This window comes from Oncorhynchus tshawytscha, linkage group LG21 (assembly GCF_018296145.1).
Source record: "Oncorhynchus tshawytscha isolate Ot180627B linkage group LG21, Otsh_v2.0, whole genome shotgun sequence".
In the NCBI taxonomy this organism is placed as follows: Eukaryota; Metazoa; Chordata; class Actinopteri; order Salmoniformes; family Salmonidae; genus Oncorhynchus; species Oncorhynchus tshawytscha.
Window position 1 is genome coordinate 17,378,556 of NC_056449.1, and position 12,034 is coordinate 17,390,589.

At 44.2% G+C, this 12,034-nt stretch overlaps 1 protein-coding gene across 1 annotated transcript in view; it reads left to right on the plus strand.

Annotated features, from left to right (window-relative positions):
• si:dkey-237h12.3 (teneurin-3) overlaps positions 1-12,034 on the plus strand; it is a 162,025-nt gene that overhangs the window by 60,562 nt on the left and 89,429 nt on the right. The window lies entirely within an intron of this gene.

Below are 12,034 nucleotides of genomic sequence, written 5' to 3' on the forward strand. Positions count from 1 at the left end.
AATGTTCCTGAGTGGCAAAGTTACAGTTTTGACATGAATCTGCTCAAAAATGTATTCCAATACTTAACAATTGCTGTCTAGTCATAATCCCCACAGAGCTTGAAGAATTTTGAAAAGAATAGTGGGCAAACATTGGACAATACAGGTGTGTGAAGCACTTATGAGACTTACCCAAGAAGACACAAAGCTGTAATGCCAAAGGTGTTTCTAACATGTGTTGACTCAGGGGGATGAATACCTACACTATCTAATCAAGGTACATTAGTGTTTTATTTTTCATTAATACAAAAAAAATAGAGTATTTTGTGAAGATCTTTGACAAAAAATGACAAACCATTTTAATCGAACTTTGAAACACAACTAAAATAAATCCAAGGGGGTGTAGACGTTCTATAGGCCCTATAGCTGTATTTCAGTCCACATATTACTCATTTAAAGAGTGCCTTTGTTACGTAGTCCATTAGAAAAATGAATCAGCTGAAAGTGGAAACGTGTCAAGTTGTAAACAAAATACTTGCCATTATTTGTGAAGGGAATGCTTTCCCCTTTTTAACTGTTGACAGGTCTCTTCTCTATCCCTTTGAACAGTGTTTCGCTCGGGAAATGCAATTATAGCAACCATTGTGACAGCTATTAGAACCCCAAATGGCCTGTTTTTCCTGGTTCCATTTGCTCAAGTGATTTGGAAGGTGTGGCCTAAGTGAACAAGAGGCATATCAATAGTCCACCTGACAGGGTTGAATTGCTGCACTAAAGACACTGGAGAACGCCATTAGAGCCTAAAACATTTTTTTGAAAAGAGAAATGACTGATTGTTTTGAAGGTGTTTACAGTTGAAGTATCTTCACCTATTCCAGGCAGGCAGCCTACATACCTTTTTGAATGGGTAATTTTGAAGCGACCAGAAAATAATGCTGTGGCGGAGGTTTGACCAATGAGCCTTACAAACCGACTGTATATAATATGTTCAATAGGGGCAATGCTACAATCAATATCATTTCTGGAGCCACTCCTTTGCCAGCCTCCACTAGGCCCCAACTCTCAACCAGGATTCATTTCCTGCTGCTGTCTGTCCGTCACCATGACAACACAAGGCAGTCATACTGACTAATGGCACTACCTATCCAGGTCACAAGTCTTTTTGATGAAGAAAAGGTCTTGGCACCTGGTTGAACCCGTAATGCTGGCAGGACAAATTGGCTGTCTAATGTTTGGGTAATGACACCTACAGCTGTTTTTCATCTCCTGTCTATCTCCTGTCCATCTCCTATCCATCATGTGTCACATCACATGTTATGCTTCTTCTCTGTTGAATGGCAGGGTTATTAGGATCAACTGAATCTAAGATGAAAAACATTGTTATTTATTTCTCCTTTAAAATAATCTTAAACATTTTCTGACACTAGCTATCTTCTCATCCAATTGGCGACAGATTTTCAAGCGAATATTCTAAAATCCGCATAAAGACAATATGCACATTTTCCCACCAGTCGTGTGTTTCCACCGAACGGACTTGTTGCAGATAAAAATCAGTGCATAATGACTCTTGTCTTGGGACCTGTGCTCTAGCCAACATTTTGCAGATACAGTGCGGGTAGGCTGTGCAGGTAGGCTAGTCTACAATGATGAGATTATTATTTGTCAAATGGCAGTCAAGCATCGATCAGAATAAGAACCTCAATATTTTTTGGAAAGGAGCATCAAGATCACTGTGCACTTTCACCACCCTCTGAAGTTCATAACTTATTTAGTCTGTAGCCCAAGAAACTGCTGTCACGCCCAGGGTGTGATTTTGGTGGACATTCTAGTTTTTCTATTTCTTTGTTGGCCAGGTATGGTTCCCAATCAGAGGCAGCTTGTCACGCCCTGACCTTAGTATTCTTTGTTTTCTTTATTATTTTGGTTAGGTCAGGGTGTGACATGGGTGAAATGTGTGTTTTTGTCTCTTTCTAGGGTGTTTGTACTGTCTAGGGGTTTTGTAGATTTATGGGGTTGTTTTCATCTAGGTGTTTATTGTTGTCTCTGATTGGGAACCATATTTAGGCAGCCATCTTCTTTGGGTATTTCGTGGGTTATTGTCTAGCCCAGTGCGGGCTATTCCACCTCGTCGCACTGGCCTGGCTACGGGGAGCATTCAACCAGGTAAGGTTGGGCAGGCTCGGTGCTCCAGATCTCCAGTGCGCCTTCTTGGTCCGGTCTATCCGGTGCCATCTCCATGCACCAGCCCTCCGGTGGCAGCTCCCCGCACCGGGCTTCCTGTGCGTCACCAGAGCTCAGTTCTCCCTGTTCCTCCTCCCCGCACTCGCATTGAGGTGTGTGTCCTCGGTCCAGTACCACCAGTGCCGGCACCACGCACCAGGCCTACAGTGCGCCTCGTCTGTCCTGAGCTGCTAGAGTCTCCTGTCTGTCCTGAGCCGCCAGAGTCTCCCGTCTGTCCTGAGCCGCTAGAGTCTCCCGTCTGTCCTGAGCTGCTAGAGTCTCCCGTATGTCCTGAGCTGCTAGAGTCTCCCGTCTGTCCTGAGCTGCTAGAGTCTCCCGTCTGTCCTGAGCTGCTAGAGTCTCCCGTCTGTCCTGAGCTGCTAGAGTCTCCCGTCTGTCCTGAGCTGCTAGAGTCTCCCGTCTGTCCTGAGCTGCTAGAGTCTCCCGTCTGTCCTGAGCTGCTAGAGTCTCCCATCTGTCTCTCCTGAGCTGCTAGAGTCTCCCATCTGTCCTGAGCTGCTAGAGCCGCCATTCTGTCCTGAGCCGTCAGAGCCGCCAGTCTGTCCTGAGCCGTCAGTCAGCCTGGAGCTGCCAGGGCCGTCAGTCAGCCAGGACCTGCCAGAGCCGTCAGCCAGCAAGGAGCTGCCAGAGCCGTCAGTCGGCCAGGACCTGTCAGAGCCGTCAGTCAGCCAGGATCTGCAAGAGCCGTCAGCCAGCAAGGAGCTGCCAGAGCCGTCAGCCAGCCAGGAGCTGCCAGAGCCGTCAGCCAGACAGGAGCTGCTAGAGCTGTCAGCCAGCCAGGAGCTGCCAGAGCCGTTAGCCAGCCAGGTGCTGCCAGAGCCATCAGCCAGCCAGGAGCTGCCAGAGCCATCAGCCAACCAGGAGCTGCCAGAGCCGTCAGTCAGTCCGGAGCTGCCATTCAGTGCGGAGCTGTCCCTCAGTCCGGAGCTGTCCCTCAGTCCGGAGCTGCCCCTCAGTCCGGAGCTACCCTTCAGTCCTGAGCTACCCCTCAGTCCTGAGCTACCCCTCAGTCCTGAGCTACCCTTCAGTCTTGAGCTGCCCCTCAGTCCGGAGCTGCCTCTCAGTCCGGAGCTGCCCCTCAGTTTTGTGGGGCCCTTTAGTAGGGTTGCCAGTCTTAGGTTGGCGGCGAGGGTCGCCGTTCTTAGGAGGCCACAAAAGCGGACTAAGACTATGGTGGAGTGGGGTCCACGTCCTGCACCCAAGCCGCCGCCGTGAAAGAGGCCCACCTGGACCCTCCCCTTTAGATTAGGTTTTGCGGCCGGAGTCCGCACCTTTGTGGGGGGATACTGTCACGCCCTGACCTTAGTATTCTTTGTTTTCTTTATTATTTTGGTTAGGTCAGGGTGTGACATGGGTGATATGTGTTTTTTCTAGGGTGTTTGTACTGTTTAGGGTTTTTGGAGATTTATGGGGTTGGTTTCATCTAGGTGTTTATGTTGGTCTATGGTTGCCTAGATTGGTTCTCAATTAGAGGCAGGTGTTTATATTTGTCTCTGATTGGGAACCATATTTAGGCAGCCATCTTCTTTGGGTATTTCGTGAGTTATAGTCTATGTGTAGTTGCCTGTGTCAGCACTCGTTATCATAGCGCCACGTTCATTTTGTTGTTTTTGTTTAAGTGTTCTTTGTGTTTTTCGTCATTCAATAAAATAATGGATTCACACCACGCTGCGCTTTGGTCCACTCCATATGACGATCGTTACACAGCTGTCTATCGTTGTCTCTGATTGGGGAACATACTTAGGCAGTCTTTTTCCACCTTAGGTTTGTGGGATCTTGTTTGTGTGTAGTTGCGTTCTCTACTGCATATAGCGTCACGTTCGGTTGTAGGTTGTTATTTTTGTTTCTTGTTCACCTAATAAAATTATGTACGCTTACCACGCTGCACCTTGGTCCAATCCATCTCTAAACGATCATAACAACTGCATGCTTTCCTGAGTTGTAGTGGAAGGACCTTACACCATATTGTCGCGTGACTCCAAGTTTACTTCAATATGATGGTTTTTATATCAATATTTGCGCATTAAGGTGTTTCCACTGCCATTTCTCACATTATTCATTGTTCCAAAACGTCCGGTTTCCATCACAGCTGTCATGATTTTTTGTTATTCGGTATGACTTTACTCGCATAAAAACTTTGGATGGAAACATGGTTACTGAGATAGTAGCTGTCAAAATGAGACTAACAGCTTGCTAGTTGGCTTATCCCAGCTACTTATGAATAACTACAACTTGTAATTGCAATACATGTCTGTAGCAACAGCTAGTAGTGATGATTGTTTTGGTGATCTGTAAGTTGTCATGTTTAGTCAGGGAGACAGGGAGACCTACTGAGGTATGTTATTGAATGTTCAACATTTCATCATCAAATCAAATCAAATTTAATTTGTCACATACACATGGTTAGCAGATGTTAATGCGAGTGTAGCGAAATGCTTGTGCTTCTAGTTCCGACAATGCAGTAATAACCAACAAGTAATCTAACTAACAATTCCAAAACTACTGTCTTATACACACAAGTGTAAGGGGATAAAGAATATGTACATAAAGATATATGAATGAGTGATGGTACAGAGCGGCATAGGCAAGATGCAGTAGATGGTATCGAGTACAGTATATACATATGAGATGAGTATGTAAACAAAATGGCATAGTTAAAGTGGCTAGTGATACATGTATTACATAAAGATGCAGTAGATGATATAGAGTACAGTATATACGTATGCATATGAGATGAATAATGTAGGGTATATAAACATTATATTAGGTAGCATTGTTTAAAGTGGCTAGTGATATATTTTACATCATTTCCCATCAATTCCCATTATTAAAGTGGCTGGAGTTGAGTCAGTGTGTTGGCAGCAGCCACTCAATGTTAGTGGTGGCTGTTTAACAGTCTGATGGCCTTGAGATAGAAGCTGTTTTTCAGTCTCTCGGTCCCAGCTTTGATGCACCTGTACTGACCTCGCCTTCTGGATGATAGCGGGGTGAACAGGCAGTGGCTCGGGGGGTTGTTGTCCTTGATGATCTTTATGGCCTTCCTGTAACATCGGGTGGTGTAGGTGTCCTGGAGGGCAGGTAGTTTGCCCCCGGTGATGCATTGTGCAGACCTCACTACCCTCTGGAGAGCCTTACGGTTGTGGGTGGAGCAGTTGCCGTACCAGGCGGTGATACAGCCCGCCAGGATGCTCTCGATTGTGCATCTGTAGAAGTTTGTGAGTGCTTTTGGTGACAAGCCGAATTTCTTCAGCCTCCTGAGGTTGAAGAGGCGCTGCTGCGCCTTCTTCACGATGCTGTCTGTGTGGGTGGACCAATTCAGTTTGTCTGTGATGTGTATGCCGAGGAACTTAAAACTTGCTACCCTCCACTGTTTCCTGAAGTCCACAATCATCTCCTTAGTTTTGTTGACGTTGAGTGTGAGGTTATTTTCCTGACACCACACTCCGAGGGCCCTCACCTCCTCCCTGTAGGCCGTCTCGTCGTTGTTGGTAATCAAGCCTACCACTGTTGTGTCGTCCGCAAACTTGATGATTGAGTTGGAGGCGTGCGTGGCCACGCAGTCGTGGGTGAACAGGGAGTACAGGAGAGGGCTCAGAACACACCCTTGTGGGGCCCCAGTGTTGAGGATCAGCGGGGTGGAGATGTTGTTGCCTACCCTCACCACCTGGGGGCGGCCCGTCAGGAAGTCCAGTACCCAGTTGCACAGGGCGGGGTCGAGACCCAGGGTCCCGAGCTTGGAGGGTACTATGGTCTTAAATGCCGAGCTGTAGTCGATGAACAGCATTTTCACATAGGTATTCCTCTTGCCCAGATGGGTTAGGGCAGTGTGCAGTGTGGTTGAGATTGCATCGTCTGTGGACCTATTTGGGCGGTAAGCAAATTGGAGTGGGTCTAGGGTGTCAGGTAGGGTGGAGGTGATATGGTCCTTGACTAGTCTCTCAAAGCACTTCATGATGACGGAAGTGAGTGCTACGGGGCGGTAGTCGTTTAGCTCAGTTACCTTAGCTTTCTTGGGAACAGGAACAATGGTGGCCCTCTTGAAGCATGTGGGAACAGCAGACTGGGATAGGGATTGATTGAATATGTCCGTAAACACACCAGCCAGCTGGTCTGCGCATGCTCTGAGGGCGCGGCTGGGGATGCCGTCTGGGCCTGCAGCCTTGCGAGGGTTAACACATTTAAATGTTTTACTCACCTCGGCTGCAGTGAAGGAGAGGCTGCATGTTTTGGTTGCAGGCCGTGTCAGTGGCACTGTATTGTCCTCAAAGCGGGCAAAAAAGTTATTTAGTCTGCCTGGGAGCAAGACATCCTGGTCCGTGACGGGGCTGGTTTTCATTTTGTAATCCGTGATTGACTGTAGACCCTGCCACATACCTCTTGTGTCTGAGCCGTTGAATTGAGATTCTACTTTGTCTCTATACTGACGCTTAGCTTGTTTGATTGCCTTGCGGAGGGAATAGCTACACTGTGTAACGGCTTTCTTCCGTCGAAGGAGAGTCGGACCAAAATGCAGCGTGGTTAGTTTGATACATGTTTAATAAATTAATAAACACGACAAAATACAAAAACAAGAAACAGAACGTGAAAACCTATACAACCTATCTGGTGAATACAAACACACTGAGACAGGAACAATCAACCACAAAACCCACAGTGAAACCCAGGCTACCTAAATATGGTTCCCAATCAGAGACAACGAGAATCACCTGACTCTGATTGAGAACCGCCTCAGGCAGCCATAGACTATGCTAGACACCCCTACTCAGCCACAATCCCAATACCTACTAAAACCCCAATACAAAAACACAACACAAAAAAAACCCATGTCACACCCTGGCCTGACCAAATAAATAGAAAACACAAAATACTAAGACCAGGGCGTGACACACTGTTTGTATTCGGTCATATTTCCGGTCACCTTGCCCTGATTAAAAGCAGTGGTTCGCGCTTTCAGTTTCACGCGAATGCTGCCATCAATCCACGGTTTCTGGTTTGGGAATGTTTTAATCATTGCTATGGGAACAACATCTTCAACGCAAGTTCTAATGAACTCGCACACCGAATCAGCGTGTTCGTCAATGTTGTTGTCTGACGCAATACGAAACATATCCCAGTCCACGTGATGGAAGCAGTCTTGGAGTGTGGAATCAGATTGGTCGGACCAGCGTTGAACAGACCTCACCGTGGGAGCTTCTTGTTTTAGTTCCTGTCTGTAGGCAGGGATCAACAAAACGGAGTCGTGGTCAGCTTTTCCGAAAGGAGGGCGGGGCAGGGCCTTATATGCTTCGCGGAAGTTAGAATAGCAGTGATCCAAGGTTCTGCCAGCCCTGGTTGCGCAATCGATATGCTGATACAATTTAGGGAGTCTTGTTTTCAGATTAGCCTTGTTAAAATCCCCAGCTACAATGAATGCAGCCTCAGGATGTATGGATTCCAGTTTGCAAAAAGTCAAATAAAGTTTGTTCAGAGCCATCGATGTGTCTGCTTGGGGGGGAATATATACAGCTGTGATTATAATCAAAGAGAATTCCCTTGGTAGAGAATGCAGTCGACATTTGATTGTGAGGAATTCTAAATCAGGTGAACAGAAGGACTTGAGTTCCTGTATGCTTTTGTGACCACACCACGTCTCGTTAGCCATAAGGCATACGCCCCCGCCCCTCTTCTTACCAGAAAGATGTTTGTTTCTGTCGGCGCGATGCGTGGAGACCATGTTTATAATCATCATAGTATCTTTCTTTACACCCTCATACTAATAATTATGTCATATTGAAATGTTTCCCTGGCCTTCTGTGGTGAGATGAATTGGGGGGGAATGTAGGAGTTCTTTGATGTGATGAGAAGCTGGGTAAGGAGAGGGCTGGTGTGTTTGACAGGGTAAGGTAGCAGGAAGTTTGAGGGAATTCAAAAGGAGCTCTCCTGAACCTCAGGCCCTTATAGTTCAAAGCTACAACCCTTCTCTTAGCTGAAGAATTTCCTAAAAGTCACCAGGAAGGTGGTTCTAATGGTTCTGGATCCCAGCAGGGTTGACTGTACTCCCCTAGGCCATCCAATATGAGTCTGAGCTGCCGCCTCCACTACAGAGCTCTGCTAAAGCTAACCGATCGTCCAACCAGAGACAGGATAGTAATACATGCAGCCTGATCACACACTTAAAAGTGATAATTGACACAATAGTGCCTATAGTGACTAAAACAGAAGACTCTGTAAAGAGATTATTCTAGGCTGGGGATGTTCATAATTATTCACTAGCTATGAAATGGTAGATCAAGATCCCTGAACTGACACAATGGAACTTCCTGCTCTTATTTTTTTCAATGGAATGGTGATAATATCCTACAATTTTCCTAATGGTGAAGGACTAAATAGTCCAAGTGAATGCCATTTCATAGCCATTATCAGTTGCTTCCATCACTTAATAGACACTTAAGTGTCTGAAGATCTTTGCAGTTTTTGCACATTTTTAAAAGTATTTTACCATTCTGTCCAAGCTTATAGTCCTCAGATTGTTGTTGTTCTGCAAAACAGCTTTTAATTGTCGCCTGGTGCTGTGTCAAATATTGTACTCTGTGTTCAGAACCAATGGACTCATCATGAGGAGATATTTCAGAAGAGGGAATACCTGAGAAAGCCATTGAAGCAGACTTTCCAGGGATTGCAAGATAGAGAAAGATCAAGACAAATCCAGCTAACAGCCAAGGGACTCTTAGCCGTTGAGAATGGATCAGACATCGAACAGCAGCTGTACTGATGGATTTTGTAGAGGTTAATGGTAATCGTCTTTAAGAATGTAATGTTCTTAACGAAACCTTAAAACCGCTTGCTTTTTTCACTGACTGATTGTAATCCTAAATTGTGCAACGTGACGATGGGAGTCGAAAGGAAAGTAACACACATAGACACAAAGAGATGCAAAAACCTGTCGGTCCAATTCCCAAAAGGGTTCCTGATGAATAAGCACAAACACATTCTTCTAAAAAACCAAGAATTAAAAACGCACCAAAGGGAATTCCGCTTCAAGAGACATTATTGTGAAAGAATAGACGCTTCATAAACCCGGCGTTTGATAGATATCGCAGGCGCCATTAAGATCTGAATGAGGTTGTCGTTTCAGCAGCCAGCATGCAGTATGAATCAAAAAGGGCCTTTAATTAAAGCATCTCGTCTGACGGAGACAATGACACGATGACATTGAGGAGTTATGGAAGGGAGGCATCTGTCTTGATCTGATTTCAAATCATAGCCCCAGAAAACACACAGCTGTTTCATCCCAGGGCTCCTCGCTCTTAAAATATCAGGTTAATTGCCTGTGTTTTGGTGTAAGAGAATGGCAAGCTGTCTCAGAGAATCATTGTTTCACACTCGTGAACACATGCATTCGTGTGCATATCCTCTCACGTGCACATGGGAGAACATTTGCAAGGCACTCTCTCTCCCACCACACTCACTGGCGCATGGGTGGCAATTAATGATGAAGCCCACCGGTGCCAATTGGTTTGATTGCTTACCAGCATCACGGTGCAGTTGACATTGGACTTGATGAGGTGTGGAGATCACATGAGATGTGCAATTACTATCTATTAAATGAATGTAAAGATGTTGACCTTTGTCTCAGCACCAAATACATTTATAAAAAGTGAATGTTTAGAAAGTGCAGAAATTCCCACTTCATATATGTCTGGCCACCCAATACATGAAATATCTATTACCAAAGCAAGATAAATAGTGACAAAATATGGCATCTCAAATGCTTAGATATTTAGATATATTTAGATATGCCGATTGACTCTACCAAGTCGAAGTGTTCTAATTTGTATGTAAAGGGTTATCTTATTTATCAAGTATTCTAATAACCAAGTACAAGAAGATGATTTCGTTATGTAATATAATCAAGTTCCCACGTAGTCATCCTGTGCGTAACTTGACGGGATAACAACCACTGTAACCAATTGTATGTCTTCATTAAACCTTGAGGCAGTACAATGAGCCAGTCAATATCTTTGATAATCTACATTTGACCCCACAAGGTGAACTCATGAAGATAGAGGCATTTCCATAGTTTCAAGATTTTATTGAGCTCAAATGAGATGTTTTGATCATTTACATTAACATACAATTTGGTTGAAAGGGCTGCTACAATATGATACATACAATATTGTAATAACAATGGATTTGTGTAAAGCTTATCTCAACCTAACTCAAAAGTCCAACAAACATTAACTAGTAGAAATACATAAAACCTTTCTTAATTATAAACCATTGAAAGTGTAGTGTTGTTCCTAACATAGGATATTTCTAGACAAAAGACAATAGACCATTACAGGGTCACCATAGCAGATCAACGTTTCAGACGTTTCACCCACAGCTCACACTATGCAATATTCATATAAGCTTATGAAATGATTATTTCAGTGTCTGAAAAGTAACTTTGAATGGTTTCGGATTTTACGTTTTAAGATGGTTAAATGGTTGTCACTTCACATGCTGCTTATGTTGTGTTTGATGTTAGAACATGTGTTTGATGCCATTCATTGGGTGAGTTTTGAGGAATTTGAAACTGAACAAAAGTGTCTGTGCCCTATTAAAACATGTCGGTAACCCTCCTTCCCCTTGAAGATTTAACACACAATAACATGTATTACACCCTGCTATGGATGTTCCCTCCTGGAACTTCTAACATTGTAGGCCGTCATTGTAAATAATAATTTGTTCTTAACTGACTTGCCTAGTTAAATAAAGGTCAAATACATTTTTTATAAATATTGTATTACTTTTACATGAAACGTTTGACTATGTTGATTTAACCCATAATGTGTCTCAGTACACACAGTATTATAACAATATCTACATAGGTTATAACCCTGAAATAGGACACTGTCATGTCAACTGTTGCCTGCCCTTCCCATAGGCCCCGAGTCCGTAATGAATTATACAGCTGAGAAATAATTCCTGTAGAAAATTATTTCTGAATGACACGCATACATTTTCTCAGCATTGCGGAAGCGACATAGGGGTTGTTTGTCAGCTGCTGGAGGTTTGCTTCGTGTTGACAGGTGTGCAGCGAGAGGCAAAGGCACACTGACAGGGACAATTTGCATAGCCACTAAAGAGGCAGCCTCACTGAAACAATGCATGATGTCCTTCAAACAAAATTGTTATTTTTGGCCTTCACTCTTGTCATATTATTTTAGCACAGTCCATGTTACTGGCCTTAACTTGTCATATTGTTTCTGGGTCTTTCTCTAGGGCTGCTATCAGCGAAATGACAAGTAGAAACATCAGCATACCATTAGGTGACCATTAGGACATCCAGCATGTAACAAGGATTGTGCCAAAATCCAAATTCATATCCAGCCGTTTACCCTATCAAAGCATGCTGTTAATGCAGATGACATAGTTCATAGTTCAGATGACATGGTTCAAGAAAAGTCCTGACTTTTTCAATTATCTCAAAGATTGCCCTAACCCTTAAAAAACCCACCTCCATTTGGAATTTACAGGAGCAAATCAGAAATGTCAGCATTGTAGGTTTACCTCTTAGCGTTGAAGATGGATAGATAATCACGACGTGTCATTCCGGGGGCCAATTACACAGCTTTGTGTGAAATTGGAAAACCTGTTCTCTGAGCGCTCTAATGGATGTTCTGGTCATTAGTTATTTGAGAGTCTTTTCGGGCTGTAATCAAACGTGAAACATCCTGTTAAGCTCCCATAAAGAAACAGCTGTCTCTATAAATGACCTTCTGGGTTAAAGAACCCAACATTCAGCCAGTTGGTGTTTGCCATAATTATCAATATTTTTTTGTTGCTATAG